Source organism: Myotis nattereri (assembly GCF_964212035.1).
Source record: "Myotis nattereri genome assembly, chromosome: 6".
In the NCBI taxonomy this organism is placed as follows: Eukaryota; Metazoa; Chordata; class Mammalia; order Chiroptera; family Vespertilionidae; genus Myotis; species Myotis nattereri.
In genome coordinates this window covers 57,090,537-57,111,584 of record NC_138081.1, presented here as the reverse complement: position 1 = coordinate 57,111,584, position 21,048 = coordinate 57,090,537, and the positions used below count along the sequence as shown (strand labels likewise).

Genomic DNA, 21,048 nt, shown 5'->3' with positions numbered 1-21,048 from the left:
ACATTTTTCTGTGAACTTGAATATGTGGGAGATGCTCTTTCAGAGAACTCCATACTGGCAAAATTATCTTGGTATTACTAACTAAATTTAACATAATTTTGTCTTTAGTAACTGCTTTTTTTAGTGCCTATGTGTATAGAGATCTTGACTTAGGAACTGAATATTATCCCTCAAAATTTTACACAGTTCCAGAACAATCTTCTACCTATAATAATAAAAGCATAATATGCTAATTAGACCAGACATCCCGATGACCTTCTGGACGAATTCCGGGCTGCAAGGGAAGCCCAGGTTCCAGGTGCCTGCTGGCGGCCAGAAGCAAGGAAGGCCTACTCTTGCACGGATTTCATGCATCGGGCCTCTAGTATTGACATAAAGCTATCAAGTTAGGCATTGGGGAAATTATATTAATTTGTCTATATTAATTCAGAAAGCAGAATTCTTTGAATCAATATTATGCCACTTATTGTATTAGAACTCTTTGAAACAATATTATGCCACTTATTGTATTAATGCAAATTTCAGCATCTTGCAAAAAAAGAGAACAACAATGAAGTAGCATCTCTCTATTTGTGTTACTCGGTATTTTTTTTTTTTCAGAAGGTTTGTGACATTTGTGGAAGATAACTCTCACAAAAAGTGAAATCTTTTAACAGGTGAATAGCACTGTAGCATCTTTTTCACCAAAAGTGTGGAGTAGAATTTAAAAACATGACCCTTCTGTCTGTCACCTTCTATCAGCTATGTCTCTGTCCAGTTCCCTCATTCTTGTCCCAGCCTTTTTTCTTTTTGACATCAACTCTCTCTCTTCAGTTATGGGTGACTTAACTGAGACTGCTGCCTCCAACAGAATTCCTTCCTTATTGTTACTTTGATGAATGGAATAAAAAGGGAGCACCTGATACCTGATACCCTCCAACCTCTGTCCTTGGGAAACTAGTACTTAATGAAAAGAGAGCATTTATCTTTCTCTCTTTCAAATTTCACACCATGTACTCTCAGCATGATCATTCATAAATTAAACTCCCTTTATAAGCCATTTCCACAGCTTGCAATTCCTATCTCTTCAAAAGTCTTTGATATATGAAAGTCATATGATGATACTATGAGAACTACATCTGATAAATTAGTATGCAGTTATGTATGGTAACAATTCCTCTAAATATGAGGAATTAGGACTCAAAAAGATATAACGGTGATCAGACAAATTTATATTCAGGAAGTAGAAAAATTATTTTACATCGTATTTGTTTGCAATAGTTCTCTTATTTATTCAACTAAATTGATGGTGTAGTTACAGAGTAATCAACTGATTATGAACTAGTACTCTGAATATATTTAAAATGTTTGGTAACTCATGCTAAGCACAAGGTTAAAAACTATTTACATGCCTAATGGGCATCAAGAACCAAATTGGACCTCATATATGTGGAGGAACATAGTGCTATGAGCATGAACTGCCAAGCCATTATGGATGGGCTTACATTCTGGCTCTGCCACTTGCCATCAAGTACATTTAGGTAGTTCTTTAAATCCTCAGTCTGAGTTTCTTCTCTAAAAAAGGGATGATGATGGAGACTATGCATAGAACTATTATAAAGATTAAATGTTATATCATAATGGAAAAGTTAGAACTGTGGCTGCCATAGAGTAAGCACTCAACAATTCTTTAAGATTTCATTTAATCTTCAAAATAATCCCAAGTAATATTATGCAATGGTCTAAGGTCATATATAGTTATCAAGTGGCAGAGCAAGCATTTAGAATCTGCTGGTGCCTGACTTCAAAGCACTTGCCTATTCTACTACAAACTAGTCGTTTTCTTCAAAATTTCATTCAGGAGAAATACACAGAAATTCCTAAAATGTTAGATATAATAACCTTAATAATAATGTGTGAGGAGAAATGTAAAATCGTATTTATGAAACAGAAAAATAATTGAGCAATTGGAAAGACCTTCTTAAAGTTATTTAGGAATGAAAAATAACATAAAAAATCAAAACCTGAAATTGTTTCTTAATGGCAAAATAAAATGAAAAAATGAATTTTGTACTTTCTTCATTTCAAATTATAGCTTCTGTGGTATAAATACAAAATAAAGATAAGATGATCAATATTTGATGATGCTGGGTTAAAATTTTCCTATCTTTTACTCTTTTCAAAGTAAAAATTTAAATTCAACTTTAAGTTTACATATTTATCATTATTTGATTATTTAAAGAAATCTTTGTAATTGCTCTATGAAACCCATTTTCTCCATTAATTGAACAACATGAATAATTAATTTTTATTGATTCAAAGCCACAGTTTAAATTTTTGTATATAAAAATAACATCCAGATAATGCAAAGCTTTCCAAACACAATATCTTTTATAACACTTCCGAAACATTAACTCAAGAAAACAGATTGCTGGTCCTGATGTATACAGGGAAGGTATGGACAGAGAGCGTAAAAAAAAAAAATTCTAGTAAAGAATTACCTTTAAAAAAGGTTAGGTGAGTGCCTTAAATTGAGGTATAAAAAAGAAGTTGTAATTCTATTTAAAAAATTGGAAAGTTTTAATAATATCCAATATATAAATTGATCAAACATTAATCAAACATTAAAATGCAGTCACCATATTAGTTATTATAGACACTTGATAGATTTCACTAATTAATTTTAACTTAAAATGACTTTTAGAAAACAAATAATAGAGTAAGAATGATACTTTACTAAGATAAGAACACATATTAACTGTAAACATTATATTTAAGATTAAAGTAGAAATAAGTCTCATTACATTTAATATGGTTGTTATAAATGGTAGATATAAAAATACATTAGTAATTACATCAAAAGTAAATGGAATGAATTCATATTTTAAAGTTTAAGATTATTAAACAGGCTAAAAAGGCACAAAACAGTAATCCCCTTACAAGAGAAATAGTGAAAAATGTGGGAACAAGCAGCAAAAATTTGTCCTAAAACCACCTTAACCGAACAAAAGCTGGTGAAGATATTCTAAGATTAGAGAAAATAGAATTGATGGCAATAAAAAAAAATAGAGATAAATCCTGCAATTCATAAGGAGATAGGGGTCAATATTCAAGATGATATCATAATTCAGAATCTATATAATGTAATTAAAAAATGCCAAGATATTGACAAAACTAGAAGGAGAAATAGATCACAATGGTAAAGTAATACACCACTCTGAGTAGCTAGCAGATCAAGCAGGCAAAAACAGCAGCTAAGATTTAGAAGATCTAGCCCTGTCCCAGTGGCTCAGTGGTTGAGTGTTGACCTATGAACCAGAAGGTCACAGTTTGATTCCTGGTCACAAGCCGGGGTTGTGGGCTTCATCCCGATCTCTCTCTCCCTTTCCATTCCTCTCTGAAATCAATTTTAAAAAGTATTTTTTTAAAAAAGAAGAAGAAATAAGCAGAAGACCTCAATCCAGGTCTTTTAATCACTGTGCTGTACTGTTTCCTGCTGGGTAACATTGCCTCCCTTTATCCTAAAATTCTGGTTGTTTTCACATGGGTTTCCTTTTTCTCAATAGTAAATACTTCTAATTCCTTAAAACAGATTTAGAGTTTTACATCCATATGAAATATGTCTTTAACATTATAACACTGATTTTTGTGAGGTTGGGGGATGCCAGCCTAGTTACCAGTGTGTTGCAAGTGGAAAAATACGCACATGATCCATGGAAAAATTAATAAATAGGTCACATCTTCCCAAAAGGGAATTATGTGGAAAGCACATAGTAAAGGCATATGTTTTCCAAGGAGGAGAACAGTGACCCATCTCTACTTCACACTGAGAGATACCCACCACTCTTCCTGCTTGCTTCTGATTCCCTTGGGCCAGGAAGCAACAGTTATTTCTAATTTAATGAGAGGAGTGCTTCCAGTATTTTTAGCTATATTTCTACACACAATAATGTTCTTCATTATAATGTTACAAAGTTAAATTCAACCAAGCATGCACACTAGCACCTTTGTCAATATTTCAAGTAAACTAAAAACTGTACGAACATGAGACCAATAAAATTTTTGTCTGTGAAATGTCCTGAAATTGTTTGCAGTTTTAGCATTGTTTATAGTCATTCAACTATAGAAAGCATGAAAGCTACTCTTGCATACCTCCTTCTCCATCTACCATAGGCAATTCCGCTCAAACTTGTACTAAGCATTTGGAAAAAGAAAGCTGCTGATTGCAGGCCAGAATAAAGAATATGAGACAGAAGGCAGTATATAAACTGTAATCGAGTTGCAGGAAACAATGTCCTAGTCCCATTGCACAAAAATTGGTTGTGTTCAGGCATGTAAATATGCTTCCTTATTTTAAAAACAAATATGCTTTTAACATTATCAACCTCCTACTGTTTGCAACATATTTTTTGCTACTGAATAGAAAATAGGTGCTGATGTTTTTCCCTACAAATGGACGATTAAATCATAGGGAAGACCTTGGAGTTACGCATTCTAATAATACAAATTTAAAGTATACACGCTACATACTGCGAAGAAAATTGGGAAATGGCTACTTAAATGTTAGAAATTTAGACCCAGAAGAAATGCATACTGATTGGGAAGGCAGATGCTTGAATAATATCAAGATATACTAGAACAGATCAAACTGAGATAACAGAGAAGGCAGCCACATGAATAACTGCCATGCAGACAGTATAAATAACAATAACTACCGAAGGACAGGAACACACATTTTAATTATATTGATGTTTTTATAAAATATGGGTCAGCTCAATTTTAAAAAGGCAAAAGGTGATCGAATTACCAAGCCCCTTCACTTCCCCCACCTCTGTCTTCTCTTAAAGGAGCGAGCTGGGTGAAAGGATCTTGAAGATCAGAGATTCAGAAAACTCATGAGTCTAAGATTGCTTAGTAAATTGGGGTGTATCACTGATTCTGTCAGAACCTAAGGTTTGGTTAAATGCCAATTTGTTTCAAATATGATATACTCCTTAATATTCTAACTTTCATTTGCAAAAAAAAAAAAATTCATTTGAAAAGCCATGTATCAAAATATTACTGAGTTCAACCAATAAAAATAAAAAAACTAGATGCAAATATGTTGTTTCCAAAAAGCATTTAGATGTTATGTGGCTAAACTAGAGATTTTTTTTATTGTCTAAAGATTTATATATGTCTCCTTTTTCCCTGATTGCCCCCCCACCCCTCAACAATTTCCACCCCAGGCAAGCCCCCACCGCTCCAGTGTCTGTGTCCATTGGTTATGCTAATACACATGCATACAAGTCCTTTGGTTGCTTACACTAGAGGTATTAAATAAACTTCCTTAAGTTTAAATTCAGAAATAGTAATAAGATAGATTCTTACCAAATTCATATTTTAAAAAAACAGAAATCAACTTAATAGTAATAGTGCAATCCATAAAGTGACCTAAATATGTAATTTGAAATTACATATAAAATAATTTATATTATTCATATGGAACAGAACTTCAAGACAGTCATTGCATTCCCCTTTTCATATTTATTTTGCAGTTTCTTCAAAAATCTTCCTATGCCATTAATTGGACTATGAACTATCACATATGTTTTATTATTTTGTTTTAAATGAGTGGATAGAGGAAGGTAAAAAAGGAACTGTTTACTTCTAACTTTGGGGCAAGATTTCTTAAAATCCTTAAAAATATCATTTCTCTTTCTTAACATATTTTGATAATGCTATACTGCATTCATGTTACCATTAATAATACCGTATCATCTCCTTTGTGAAGACCACTTCTCTGCAAACACTCAAGATAGATTTCAAGCCTCCATTGCAACATGGTTTCATTCCTCTTTTCTAGTCCTTCTCACAGCATAAAGTGGCATCACCTATTACCATACATGGTCTCTCTGAAAACTCTCTGAGGACAGGAGAGATAATTTACTCATCTTTGACCTGTTGGACTTAACTTGGTGCCAGCACACAATGTGCTCGGTACACATTAGAGGAATAAACTACTAATATGCACAGGGGCTATGAGAAGGCATTGCAAGTATTACTACGAAATAAATTGAAGAAAATCAAAATCATATATTACATCAAGAAAGTATAAAACAAATATAGTAGAAATTGATCAAATGGCTATACTTTATGTTCCCTTTCCCAGGCAACTAAAAGAATTGTGTAGATCTGATTGTGTCCCTTCCTCCGTGTTTTCCTTCACAGTAATCGAGAAAGCCTCAAGTATCTGTGACAGCCCCTTACAAATTACAAAGTGTTGTGAACTATGTTTGTAATGAGAACAGTTTGTGAAATAAAAGACTGTATCTCTAAGGCTAATAGGGATTTATGTAAAAGTTCTTATTCCTCAGAATTAGTGTGAGCACTCAATAATGGATACTATTTCCTGAGAATTAAAAGCTGAAAGAATACAAAACAGGTGTAGAGAGAAAATACTGCAGAAAGTTGTTTGTCGAGGAAAATTTAAAATTGTAAGTATAGTATTAAAGTTAGTAACTTTCCTTCTCCAATCATCTAACTCAAAAAAGCATTGTAAAAATTTTAATTCCATATAATGTAAGCCAGTGGAGATCTAATATATAAATAATGAACATAAAAGTGACTATGCATGCAAGACTGATATTTATCCACAAAGTCTCATACAAAAGAAACATCTGAAGAAAACTTAACCAACCAGCTAGTTAATCTGGAGACAAAATGGAGGAGAAAATATAGTGGCCTGACACTGTCAAATAAAGCAAAAGGTCACTGACCAAAATATTTATACTGACTCTATGTAGGGACAGCCTAAAAGGGTACATTTTTCTTATGGTCAAATGAAATGACCCAGCTGTAGATTAGGAGTTTTGTGTGTTCAGGATGGAGAGTGAGTGAATTACCAACACACACACACACACACACACACACACACACACACACACACACACCAGACAGATTTTCATTTACTAAAATGAATACTACCCTTGAACATTTCATTTAAACTGGTACTACTTCTAAATATCTGAGAAGTGAATTGTGAATCTATAATTAAGCAAAGCTTTTAAAAAATGCGTCTAAAATTCATTAATTGCTAACAATAACTAGCCTGTAAACTTGTTGTGCATTTGCTCAGTGTTGACTCTCCAGCTCCTATCTGTCTGTCAGACAGTAGGTGCTCAATAAATATTCCTTGCACTGATGTAATTTTTTTGTCCTGTAAATCAAGGAATAATCTTTGAACAAATAATTCTACAGAATAAATAGTATTAGTAGAAAAGGCAAACTACATGGATAGTGAAGAATTAGACATTATACCTTAAATTATATATGTTCAAAGATGTTCAAAGCAGAATTATTTTTAATGATGAAATAAGCTAGAAGCAATGCAAATGTACATCATCTGGAGGGTTGGTTCTCTACAGTATTGCAAACCACCAATGGAATAGTGTACAACCTTTAAGATTCTTGGGTAGATATACATTTCTTGACATGAAAAATATTCAGGATATATTCCTAATGTAATAGCAAGTCAAAAGTAGTAGTCAGCGTGTTTTTAAGAGGCAATATTGTGTATTGGTTAAAAATAAGGAAGCTGAAGTCAACCTATTTGGGTTCATAGCACAGTTTTACCTTTGTACTGTGTGGCCTTAGACAAATTACATAATTTCTTTATTTCATTGTCCTATTGGGAAAAACAATAGCTGTATTATCAGAATTACCAAATACCAACTTCACAGATTTGTTGTGAAGATTAAATGAGAGAATAGAGTAAAATCCTTAGAGCAACAGTGCTGTTTCAATAAAACATAGCTATTCCAAGTAAACATGCACATAGAGAAATATCTCTGAAAGGATATGCACCAAAATATTAATGGAAGATATCTATGGATAAAAAGATTATAGATAATCACTATTTTCTGGACTTCTTAAAACAAAAATAAAGTTTATACATCTGAGGTACCTTTATAGAAAGAAAATAATTTTTGATTATGGAGTAATTTGGCACAGAACATTATACAAGTTTAGATTCTTAGCACTGGACAGAACCGAAGCAAAAGGGAGAATGTTTCCCATCATGAGGAAATTTCCAAATATAGATTCAGCAAATTTAGCCCATCACCATAGAAATGAACCTCTTTATCTTTACAAAACGATGACCTTGAAAGTTGAACTAAAGATGACCTGGTTTTAGAAAGCTGATTCAGACCAGGCAGAGACAAGGACACTTTTATACCTCCTACTTCCCTCCCCAGAACAGCACTTTCCAATGTTTTTTGAGTATGTGAGCAATTTGGTTGAAATTTTTCCCCAAACTTCAGTTGTGCTAAGCAACTAAAAATTAAAACTGTTGTTATTAACCTTAGAAACCAATTGTGAGTTGAATAAAAATAAATAAATTAAAATATTTTAAAATGTATGTAAAACAAACACATGAAAACAACCTTAAAATATTTAACATGTCTTCTGCTTTCCACCAAGCAGATAATGGGAAAGGTAGCTGATAATACCGAGATTGGATATCCAGATGCAGTGAAGTGGATTTGCAAGCAATCAGAATGGCCAGGGGTCTTTTGCAAATTGAGTTTAATAATTTACCCCAGGTCTAAGGTCTTCTTTGACTAATTATTCATTTGAGAGATGGATTATGACAGTAATATTCATGTTATCAATTTTTACCCTACTGCTCTTGGCTTCTTTGCCCAAAATTTGCAAAAACATGTAAATGATGCTGACTGCATACTGAAAAACCTTTGCCAAGATTTCTTGAGGTTATCCTGACATTACTGGTTACACTAAGCTGGCATTTTTCCTACAGGCTCTAGGATGCTTAGACCGCTATACAAATTGATATAAAGGTTAATTCAATTGATTCCAAGAAAGACAAATAACTCCTTAGCTGGGCAGCATCCATGTGAGAACAATAAAAAGCAAACTCTCTTTCTACCTCTGGCAAGTTAAGGAATGACAGGTTTCAGCAACATTTTCAAACATTCACATTTGCATAAAACCACAGATCAGAAGAATGACTTTTAGTACTTAACAATTCAAAAATCAACTCTCATTCACTGTTCCGTTTATCATAACAGATGTTCTGATCAACATTCCCAGGTCAACATGTACAGGGTACATGTTTACATAATTACAGGAGAAAAGAGGTTAACACATTGTGCCTCATCCAATACTGTCAACATGAACCCATACAACGATTCACACAGGGGAACAGTGAGAGTAAATGCAACACTATAAATATACATAACTCACAGCCTAAACTGCTTTCCAGCCCAACCTCCCAAAATGGATTTCTCCCAGTAGACATATAAGAACCAATATATATCCCTAACTGCCTGGTATGACCTCGCTGAAGGCAGCCTAGAGGCAGAGATAGAATTTCTACTATATTTGTTGGATGCTATGAATATGTATTTAGCTTTTGTCAGAGAACAACAAATATCCCATAATCCTAATGTGAGTAAAAGTGCCATTTGCTTTTCTTCTGTCTTTGTGACAAAGAAAATATGGCACAAAGTACACTTCAGAGGAAAGAGAACGTTATTTATGGACAGTTCACAGAACAAAGATATTGAGAAAATGCTACAAATGTAAACAAAGATATTCTTTCTTAAAAGCAGCAACCGTATTTTTTGTTTGGTTGGTTGGTTTTATTTTAGGCTGTTTTGTCCATTGCCTGTATATAAATCCAACTGAGTTTTCTCTGGTACGTGTTGTTTTATAATTGTTTGTATAAATATATGATGCTTAATGATACCATAGCACATTTATGTGAATTTACAAGAATAATTAAAAGGCATCATAGTTATGGTAAGTGTTTCAGGGTGGTGGTTTAGGGCCTGAGATCCTAACTCTGGTTCGGCCATTAACTAACTGTGAACTTTAATCAAGTCAGGTAAGTGTTCTGGGCCTCAGTTTACCTAGTTGTGAACTGAGAAGCTTGAAGCACACCAGTGATACCAAGGCTCAGGCTGTTCTTTTTCATCTCCTTAACTCCAGTGCCCAGCACAGTGCTTAGCACATAAGAGATATTTAATGAACATCTGTGGAAACGAATCAGTGAACTATTTAATGAATCAATGAATAAAGGCACCCATAAGACCCTTGCCAATCTAAACTGTCCAGGACTTAATGTAGTTAATTTGCATGACACACAACACATTAAATTTTGATTCTGAGGCAAATGTGGGTCACAACCCAAATCCTCAGTCTTGTCTGAACCACATAGCTGGTCTAGAGAAAGCAAAGTTAATCCAGTGGTTTAGCTGAGTCATCCAGAGAGAGCCCAGCAATACAGGCAAAGATGGAGACCTTATCCGTGATCAAATTTCTACTTGTGATAACTTCATTAACCACTGAGCTTGTACTGAACACCAGAATAATCATAAGTGTGGATTTCTGTCAGCCTACTGCCTTTCATGGTCATGACACATCCATTAGAAAATAATCTTATTCAAGAATAGGAAGCCACTCCACTTTCTAGAATCAGATTAGGGATTTGAAATAATCCAATCACTATATCCCCACCCCATGAAATTATTATGCTAATGAGTTACTCTCTACAAAATCATTTTTTATGGCTTTTATACAAACTTGGAATGAAAGGTTAAGAAGAAATAACACTGATTTCAGCTTATTCCAAGGACATCACAGGAGGTATCTAATCATATTGTCCTTACAAGAAACCAAAATATCTGCATAAAAAGTTTTTTTTTTAGCTAAGGTGAATTGTGCCACTATAAATAACCTCCATTTCTAGCAGTTTAAAGAATAATTATTTAAGCTTTTTTTTCCCTTTCTACATGGTCCCCAATATGAATAGCTATTGGAAGGAAAAGGAGGAAAATAAGGAAGGTAAGGAAGCAGGGGCTGGGGGAGTACAAGGGAGGAAAAGGAAAGAGAAAGGAGTAGGAGAACTAATGACTTCAAAGCACTTGGTAAAGAACAAAGTGTTTCCATAAGCATGCGCAGCTTCACTACTGGGTGAAAAAATTATTAATACTGCTTCATTTTTTTCAGGTGATAAATCAATCTCACTCATGAAACTCACTCAAGAACGATCACACAGCAAGGAGGTGATACAGTGAAGACTCAAACTCAGGTCTTTTGTATATAAACATAAAGTCTTTCTATTGCATTTTGTCACAAAATGTGCATTTTGTCACAAAATGTGCATTTTGTTAAGAGACAGTGAAACATAAAATGGTGACAATTTATCTCTCATGGAATCATACCCAGCCAAAATGGAGGGGTATATAACAATGGAACTGTTTCATCCAGTAATCAAGTAAGATTCCAAAACTCATTAACAATTGTGAGCCCTCCCATTTCACTATATTATTCTTGTATTTCTCCAAATGTATAGGCCTGCTTCCAGTTTCAAGAGTCAAGTCACCAACTGCTTTCAGGACTTCGTACATTTAATTACAAACTATAAAAGGAAGATTCAAATGCTATTTTTAAAATCTATATATATAAAAGCCTAAGTGACCAGCTGACCGTTTGACCATCCAACCTTTTGACTATCTGACCGGTAGCTATGATGCACACTGACCACCAGGGGACAGATGCTCAACACAGGAATGGAAACCATAGGCATGGAAACATGTAACAGAGTGATGAATTTCAGAGGGAAGGGGGGTGAGAGGAAGGGGGAGGGTGGGAAGAGATAAATCAAAGATCTTATATGCATACTAGAGGCCTGGTGTATGGATCCGTGCCCCAGTGGGGTCCCTTGGCCTGGCCTGTTGGGATTGGGATGAAACTGGCACAGTGCATGGATTTGTGCACCACTGGGGTCCCTCGGCCTGGCCTACAGGGATCATTCTCCGAGGGGTCCTGGATTACGAGAGGGCACAGGCTAGGCCGAGGGACCCCACCGATGTACGAACCCATGCACTGGGCCTCTAGTTTTATCTATAAAGAAACTAAAATATCATATCTTGCTTAGTAAAGAGTAGAAAAAAAATGTTCATCATCAGCTAAGTCATTACACATTTAAATAAATTATTGGCTTTTCAACTATAATTATGTGGATAATTAACCATCCTCTTGTCTTCTAACAAGTCCTTCAAATACCCTTGGGTCTGAAATATCCCTTTGGCCATTGATTAAAATGAATAAAATGAGTGTTACAAAACTTGGAAAAAGTTTATTTTTCTCAAAGGCAATATTTACTTTTGCTAAACTCTAACAGCACTCAAAGCTGTGCCATTTATCACCTAAATATACATTGTGTTTCCTGGTTTTTTATTTCTGTCATAGTTTTACGTATATTAAACGAGGCTCCCAAAAAACTTGGTGGCTCCAGGGGGGAAAATGAAAGATATCTGAAAAATTTTTAAATAGATTTATTGGTAGCTACCAATATCATTCACTGGTTATATTCATGTGCATAAATCTGTTGCCATTTTATAATTATACATAACATGTTGCATTAAGTTTTTACTTTAAAATGTTTCAATTTTTATGACTAGGGAGATTTTAAGCCAAGTTTTGAAATGGTCATAATTAACCTTTTAATGAGAAGCAGGAATTCAATCTGCTTTTTAATTTTCTTGGGATAATTTGTAACTAACCTTTACTCCTCACAAGAAAGATAAATCCTTACAAGAATTTTAATTCTAATTTAACATATTCTATATGTTCCTACTATATATTTTCAGAACACTTAGTTATAGACAAACTTTATAGTTTACATAAGCATTATAGAACTATTATACTTTATAAGATATAGTATCCCCTCACAACTAAAATATACTCTGAATGGAAACTACAGTTGTACAACTTTTAAAAATGCATGCATAGCCCTAACCGGTTTGGCTCAGTGGATAGAGCATCGGCCTGCAGTCTTAAGGGTCCCAGGTTCGATTCCGGCATGTACCTTGGTTGTGAGCACATACCCAGTAGGGAGTGTGCAGGAGGAAGCCGATTGATGTTTCTCTCTCATCAATGTTTCTAACTCTCTATCCCTCTCCCTTCCTCTCTGTAAAAAATCAATAAAAATATATTTTAAAATGCATGCATACAGTTCTTTCTTCTTATTCTTAGCAATTATAGAAGTAATTATGAACATGATTGCTGGTACAATGAGTAAAATTCCTGGTTGTTAAAGCCCCAGCTCATAGCCTCTGCTTTAATGAAATATGTCATACAATGCAGAGTTCTCTAATATCATTTAACCTATAAAATGTGCTTCTGACCCTTTCATCACTCAAATGAGAATACAAAGAATAGAATTCATTATAAATTCATGAAGCTTCTAAAACATGAAGAGATCCTGGTTATAATTCATTCATGAGTTATTTTCAGTTTATGAAGAAAGGTCTTGCCAAAAGAGAGTAAAGCAAAGTACATTAAATCATAAAATTATATGCAGACTTTGTTAAGTGTGGTCTAAATTTCTCCACAAATAGTTCCAGACCCAACATCACTCCACCCTGAAATTAAACAGCCCTTCTTTTTCTTCATGTGAACTTCAGTAAGCCAACCAAAAATTCTGCTTGCCCAAACTATGCTTATGATATTCTTATTTCCTGAAATGATCTATAAGACCCTGTATTATCCACAAGCTCATACCTCCTACCTTGACCTTCAGGGTCAAACAAAATATGCATCTGGTTCTAAGGAAGTTATAACTGAGTCAGTAAAATCAACTTCTTACTCCCTCCACTTTGATTTGATGGGAACACAGTGGAATCTGAAATTCTGCTCTATTCAGTTGACACTGATGATTCATGTTGATTGTTTGCTCTCTTAAGTGCATTTGACATCCATTGTTTTCTGTTAAATGATAAGGTCGTTGAAATTAGGAATTGCATTATTGATTTGACTTATGCTAACCAAAGGAAGTTAATATATTGAAATAATATGTTAGACATATATTATGCAAATGAAGCAACAGTAGAATGTATTGAACAACAGCCAGGTTTATATACAAATAGGAGAGAATATGTGAAAATACAGGAGGAAAGAAAGGGAGCATTGTCAAAAAAAATAGGGAGGTTTCTTTTTTTTTCTTCAATTTTTACAAATATATTTTTATTGATTTCAGAGAGGAAGGGAGGAGAGAAAAATAAGAAACATCAATGATTACAGAGAATCACTGATCCGCTGCCCCCTGCGCAGCCCCCACTAGGGATCGAACCTGTAACTTGGGCATGTGCCCTGACCAGGAATGGAACCATGACATTCCTGGTTCTTAGTCGATGCTCAACCACTGAGCCACACTAGTCTGACAAAATAGGGAGGTCTAATATTAAATGTAATTTAAAAGTTACCACATGTTTTCTACCCATACAACCATTTCATATCTTTGTGTGGGTAGTAATTTGGGGGGTAATCAAGAAATAGAGACTTTGTTTCACATTTGGGGGACTGAATGACAGCTGCAAACATAACTGATAGAAGAATTCAGAGGAAACGACTACAGCCGAAGATGACGGGGTAAAATGCCTACCTCATCCCTACCAGAGAGTCTTCAAAATGTTGGAAGGGACGCAAAGATCCCGGTAACATCTTTATTATACTTAAATATTATCTCTTTAACAGCTTCTTAACAACTCTTATGCTAAAGACAGGGGAAATCCTTGCTTTGGTTTGGAACTGAGCGATGTCAGTGGAACCGCAGACGAAGCACACATGGGAATCACCAGGAAGCCAAACTCACTTTAAGACCAGAGGCTAACTTTCAATGTTTCCTGACTGCTCTGTCAATACAGACATCATTGCATCAGAATTACAAGAATTCCTCATTTTGTTACACTTTATTGGGCTTTGCAGATATTAGATTTTTTACAAATTGAAGGCAAGAAACTTCACGAGCAAAAAGATTTCAACTCACTGAATGCTAGATGATGGTTAGCATTTTTAAATAAGAAAGTATTTTTAATTGAAGTACATACATTGTTTTTGTAGACATAATGCTAGTGCACACTTAATAGATGACAGTATAGTGTAAACATAACTTTTATCTGAACTGGGAATCCAAATATTTTGTGGGGAATAATGCACACACACACAAATATTTACACATGTACTCATACGGATGTATGTGCACATAGTCCCTGTTCTTTCATTCAGAAAAGTCATAAAGTCATGCTAATTTTGTTTATTTGTAACCAAGTGGACTCTGGCATTATCTGAATCAGGAGTCAGCAAAATATGTCTCTTAAACCTAACCAGCCACCTATTTTTGTAAATAAAGTTTTATTGGAACACAATAATAACTATAGGCATAGGTATTGTCTAAAACTGCTTTTGCTCTACAAGGCAGAGAATAGTCCCATCAGAGTTTATAGCTTTCAAATTCTGAAATCTTTACTATCTGGCCCTTTACAGAAAAAGTTTGATTACACCTGATCTGAACCATCACCCTCCCAACCTCCTACCTTCCATCTCTCCGTCTGTTCCTCCTCTACCCCACCTTTCTTCTCCCTCCCCTTCTTTTCTCTTTTCCTTCCTTCTTCTTGATTAAGAGACCTTTTTTGAGCGCCTATTATTATTTTGTTCTTATATTTATATTTTTACATGTATCTTTACTTCTGAAAGTATTACAGCTGCTCCCCTTTGACCCCCTCCTTCCTGCCCCCACCCCCTTGCCAGGCCTTCACTACACTATTGTCTATGTTCATGGGTAACGCATTTATGCCTATAAGTTCTTTGGTTAAACCCTCCCCCTGCCCATCTCCTTCTCGCTGAGATTCATCAGTCTATTGCATGCTTCCATGTCTCTGGGTTTATTTTGTTCAACAGTTTATTTTGTACACTAGATTCCATGTATAAGTGAGATCATATGATATTTGTCTTTCTCTGACTGACTTATTTCACTTAAATAATAATTCCCAGATCCCCCCATGTTGCCTCAAAGGGTAATAGATCCAATTAAAAACTGGCTCTAACTGGTTTGGCTCAGTGGATAGAGCGTCAGCCTGTGGACTCAAGGGTCCCAGGTTCGATTCCGGTCAAGGGCACGTACCTTGGTTGCAGTCACATCCCCAGTGGGGAGTATGCAGGAGGCAGCTGATCGATGTTTCTCTCTCATCGATGTTTCTAACTCTCTATCCCTCTCCCTTCCTCTTTGTAAAAAAATCAATAAAATATATTAAAAAACTGGACTTGAACAGACTTCTCCGAAAAGTTCCTACAAATGGCCAAGAGACATACAGTGGGGCCTTGACTTATGAGTTTAATTTGTTCCGAGACCGAGCTCCTTAAGGAGCTCGTTAACTCAAATTACTCTGTGAACTCAATGCAAAAAATCAGCCGAGAGGCAGCTGGTATCTCAAAACACTCGTTAGTCGGGACACTCGTAAGTCAAGGCCGCACTGTATTTAAAAAAATGCTCAATGTCACTAATCCTCAAAGAGATGCAAGTTAAAATAACAATGAGCCTAACTGGCATGGCTCAGTGGTTGATCATTGACCTATGAACCAGAAGGGCCTGGTTTGACTCCCCGTCAGGGCACATGCCTGGGTTGTGGGTTCAATCGCCAATGTGGGGCATGATTCTCTCTCATCATTAAGGTTTTTTTCTCTCTCTCTCCCTCTTCCTCTATGAAATCAATAAAAACAAATTTTAAAAAATAAATAAAATGATGATGAAGTACCACCTCACACCTGCCAGAATGGCTACCATCAACTAACTATTCAACAAACAACAGATGCTGGAGAAGATATGTAGAAAAGGGAACCCTAATACACTGCTGGTGGGAATGCAACTGGAGATTCCTCAAAAAAATTAAAAGGAAACTGTCATTTGACCCAATGATCCCACTTCTAGGAATATCCTAAGAAGTCTGAAATATCAATCAGAAAGAATGTATGCACCCCTATGTTCAGAGCAGCACAATTTATAATAGCTAAGATCTGGGAACAGCCCAAGTGCTCATCAGTACATGAGTGGATAAAAAAAGTTGTGGTATATTTACACCAGGGAATACTATGCAGTTGTTCTTATAAATCATATCCTCACCCCTACTCCAACCCTTGGCAATCTCTGATTTTTTTATAGTGTCCATAATTTGGCTTTTTGTAATGTCATACAGTTGGAATCATACAGTATATAGTCTTTTCACTTAATATGCATTTAAGGTTTTCATGTATTTTCATGGCTCAATTGTTATTCCTTTTAGTGTGGAATATTATTCTAATGATCAGATGTACCAAGGTTTATTTATCCATTTACCTACTAAAGGACATCTTGGTTGCTTCCAGGTTTTGACAATCTAGCTATATAAAAGCCTAAGCAACCATTGCAACCGAACGGATGACCAAACAGGCTGCGTGGGGCAACCAGGCTGGCAGGGGGGTTAGTGAGGGGCAACCAAACAACTGAGCAACAGGCTGCATGGAGCGACCAGGCCAGCAGGCAGAGGCAGTTAGGTGTGATCAGGCTTACGGGGGGGGGGGGGGGGGGGAGTTAGGGGCAATCAGGCAGGCAGGCAGGCAGGTGAGCTTTTAGGAGCCAGCGGTCCAGGATTATGAGAGAGATGTCCGACTGCCAGTTTAAACCGGCAGTCGGACATCCCCTGAGGGGTCCTAGATTGGAGAGGGTGCAGACTGGGCTGAGGGGACCCTTCCTCCCCTTCCCCCGTGCAGGAATTTTGTGCAGCAGACCTCTAGTTATAAATAAGATGCTATACGCATCTGGGTGTGGGTTTTTGTGTGGATATAAATTTCAACTAATTTGGATAAATACCAATGCATTCCATTGTTAGATCATAAGCTAAGCATGCGTTTAGTTTTGTAAGAAACCGCCAAATTGTCTTCCAGAGTGGCTGTACCATTTTGTATTCCCACTAGCAATGAATGTCCTGTTGCTCTACATTCTTGTCAGCGTTTCATGCTGTCTGTTTTGGATTTTGGCCATATTAATATTTTGTTGTGGTTTTAATTTGCATTTACCTGATAACACATTATGGGAAATATTTTTACATCCTTGCCACCTGTATATTTCCTTTGGTTAGGCATACGTTAAGGTCTTTGGCCCCCTTTTTAAGCAGGATGATTTATCACTGCTAAGTTTTAAGAGTTCTTTGGATAATAGTTCTTCATCAGATGTGTCTTTTTGCAAATACTTTCCTTCAGTCCGGGCTTATATTCTCACTTTCCTGATCATCCCTTTTCTTTTTCCTTTTTTTTTTCATGTTTTTAACTCCCCACCATGTTCTCTAAATTAACTATTCTCAACATTTCAGAATTTTGAAAAGTCTGTGAGTGTTGAACTTGAACTTTTTCTGTACTCTCTCTTTTACTCACTTCTATGTTCCTCAAGTTTAATCAACTTTACCCTAACCCAGTGGTTTCCAGACTTCAACATCTTGCCCAATTTCATTCTCATATGCTTATTTGTCTACAAAAATTCTCTATTACAAACACATTTTTCATTGGGGGGGGGGTGTATTAGTTTTAGATAAATACTTGCATGCACTCTATCTGAAAAACTCTGTAACCTTTTCTAATAGCAAGAGAAAGGGGTCCCTCAATGTGATATTGCACCTACAGTAACATATGAAGCTGTCATCTATTTCAAACCTAAATCTTGCTCATTCGAAAGTAAAAAATGACAAAGTCAACTTTAATATTACTTAGAGTCACCTGTTTGCAGCATAATCTATAACACAAATTTTTATAAGGTTGTAGTGCCTCAAATGAGCTCCCACTCATTCCACTGAAATTTTTTGATTGCTTTCCATATTTAAAGCACTATTCTAGGCTCTGTAAGGATAAAAAGAAGAAGTTTATAAACTTCCCTTGAGAAGGGAATAATAACATCAAAGAACTGGGCTTTAGTTTTCATACCTAAAAATGGTAATAAATATTCCTGTCCTACCTAGGTCACAATATGCTTGGAAGAGTCAGATGAGCAGGGAAAGGACTCCGTAAAATATACAAATCCCAATTATTATTGTTAATGTTATTGCTAATTACTATGGCAACTTATCAAAAACCCACCTATGTAAAGAATTGAGGCCAATGGCAGATCAGAGAGAGGGAAATCAACGAAGTGCAGAGAATTAGGAAAATATTTACCAAGGACGTTTCCTCCATTTCCATCATCACCTCTGTCATCTCATGTCTAGACTGGAAATTGCACCAGTTGTACCCCTGCCCCCGGTCTCTTCCTACTAACCCATGGCTCCACTGCCAGGCCAAGGAACTACTAACATCTTCACGATCTCTCGTTAACACCTTCAAAAACTCTTAGGACCTCAAAAGAAATAATATAAATTCCTTATTTGGAAGAATTTCAACCTTATCTCAAATTGCTGTTTCCCTGACTTTTCATTCCAACTAAACTCCTGTAGTAACAGTTGCCTATGTCATTAATTTAGTAATTTATTTTTATTTGTTCCAGCAAAGATTTAATGTGGCTCATTTGGCAATTAATCATGTAATGTAATTCCTTGTGGCATCTGTTCTGCTGTTGTAATAAACTGTGTGCTGTTTTTTTTTTTCATTTATCTAGTTTATTTATTATTTATTTTTTATTTTTTTAACTTGGGTCTCCTAGTCACATACGAATTGCATTAAAAATTGATGCCATATTTTAATCCTTCCTCCACACCCACAATTCCAGGGTCATGCATATGATTTTGCCTCAGTTTACAACTTTATTAGTGTACAATTCTATAAAGCACAGTCCTTCCTACCAAAGAGATGATATACTTCTTGTCTATGAAAAGCAAATATATGAGAAATTAGCAACTCTTCCCTGTGCCTCCCAGATCCCTTTTCAATACTGAAGTATTTATTCACTTCACTGTTGGAAAAACTGTTTACTGGGCTTCCCAGGAATTACCTCTACTGAAGGTTCCTGCCCAAAGCACACCTCCTTCTCAAGGCAGACCACATGCAAGAACACATCAATGGCCCGGCCACTGATGTGGTTCAGTGGTTGAGCATCAACCTATGAACCAGGAGGTCACAGTTTGATTTCCAGCAAGGGCACATGCCTGGTTTTGGGCTTGATCCCCAGTGGGGCATGTGCAGGAGGCAGCCAATCAGTGATTCTCTCTCAACATTGAAAGAGGAGAGAGTTTCTATCTCTCCTTCTCCCTTCCTCTGTAAATCAATAAAAAATATACTTTTAAAAAAGCATTAATGCCAGGGAACAAGGATCCAACTCCCTCACCCCAACTTGGGACAACTCTAAAGGGTCATCTCAGCTTCAGAGCATCTCTAAGGGGTCAGCTAAACCCTTTTCAAGAATCCACTGCACCCAAACTTCTCTCTTTGCCCAATCTCACTCTTTTCATTTTTCTCTATAGAACTCACTGCACACTTGTATACATTGTCTTCTTCCCAAGGAATCCAACCGAAGACCAAAACCATGAAATAAACACAAATGAATAACAAGCCCATCACATTTCCCTTTTTGTTTGCCTCCCAAGAACTCTCAGCTAAACTTATGCTCAATTAAGGTCATTGAACTATGCCTGGTTTACAGTCATCTATCCCCAGCACATACTAGTACATACCATGCATCACAGTTAATTCATTTATTATATTTTAACAAGTACCTACTGTGTACCTTTCTTATCAAAATCAGTCTTAAACATTTTTATAAAGTGTATGAAAGGAAAGATTAGTCTTAAAAGAAGAAAATGAGAGAAAAAATAAATTCCCCATCAGAGAAATGTAAAATGCTATACAAGTTCAAAAAAGGAATATTTAATGTTTGGGTATAGTCATTAGTAAAAAATTCAAATAGTTGAATTTGAGATGGATGTTAAAAACAGGATTTGGAGACAGAGATAAAGGAGCAGCAGACAATGTGTATAAGGAGGGAGCAGGAGATAAGGCTGCAAAGCTGGTGGACCTCACAGCATGAGCTAGACCTCAAAGGACGATTACAATACTATATTGTACATTGGATCTCCAGAACTTATGCATGTTTTAGTTGCAAGTATGTACCATTAAACAACATCTCCCAAAATCCCCTGTCCCTTGTAACTACCATCCTACTTTCTGTTTCTATAAGCACGGCTTTTTTAGATTCCACATATTGGTACTTAGAGTCTGAGTTGCTTGAGATTAGGGTATGTAACTTATACATCATTATGTGTAGCAAAG

At 35.8% G+C, this 21,048-nt stretch overlaps 1 protein-coding gene across 2 annotated transcripts in view; it reads right to left on the bottom strand.

The window, feature by feature from the left end:
• GRIK2 (glutamate ionotropic receptor kainate type subunit 2) overlaps nucleotides 1-21,048 on the bottom strand; it is a 565,655-nt gene that overhangs the window by 359,997 nt on the left and 184,610 nt on the right. The window lies entirely within an intron of this gene.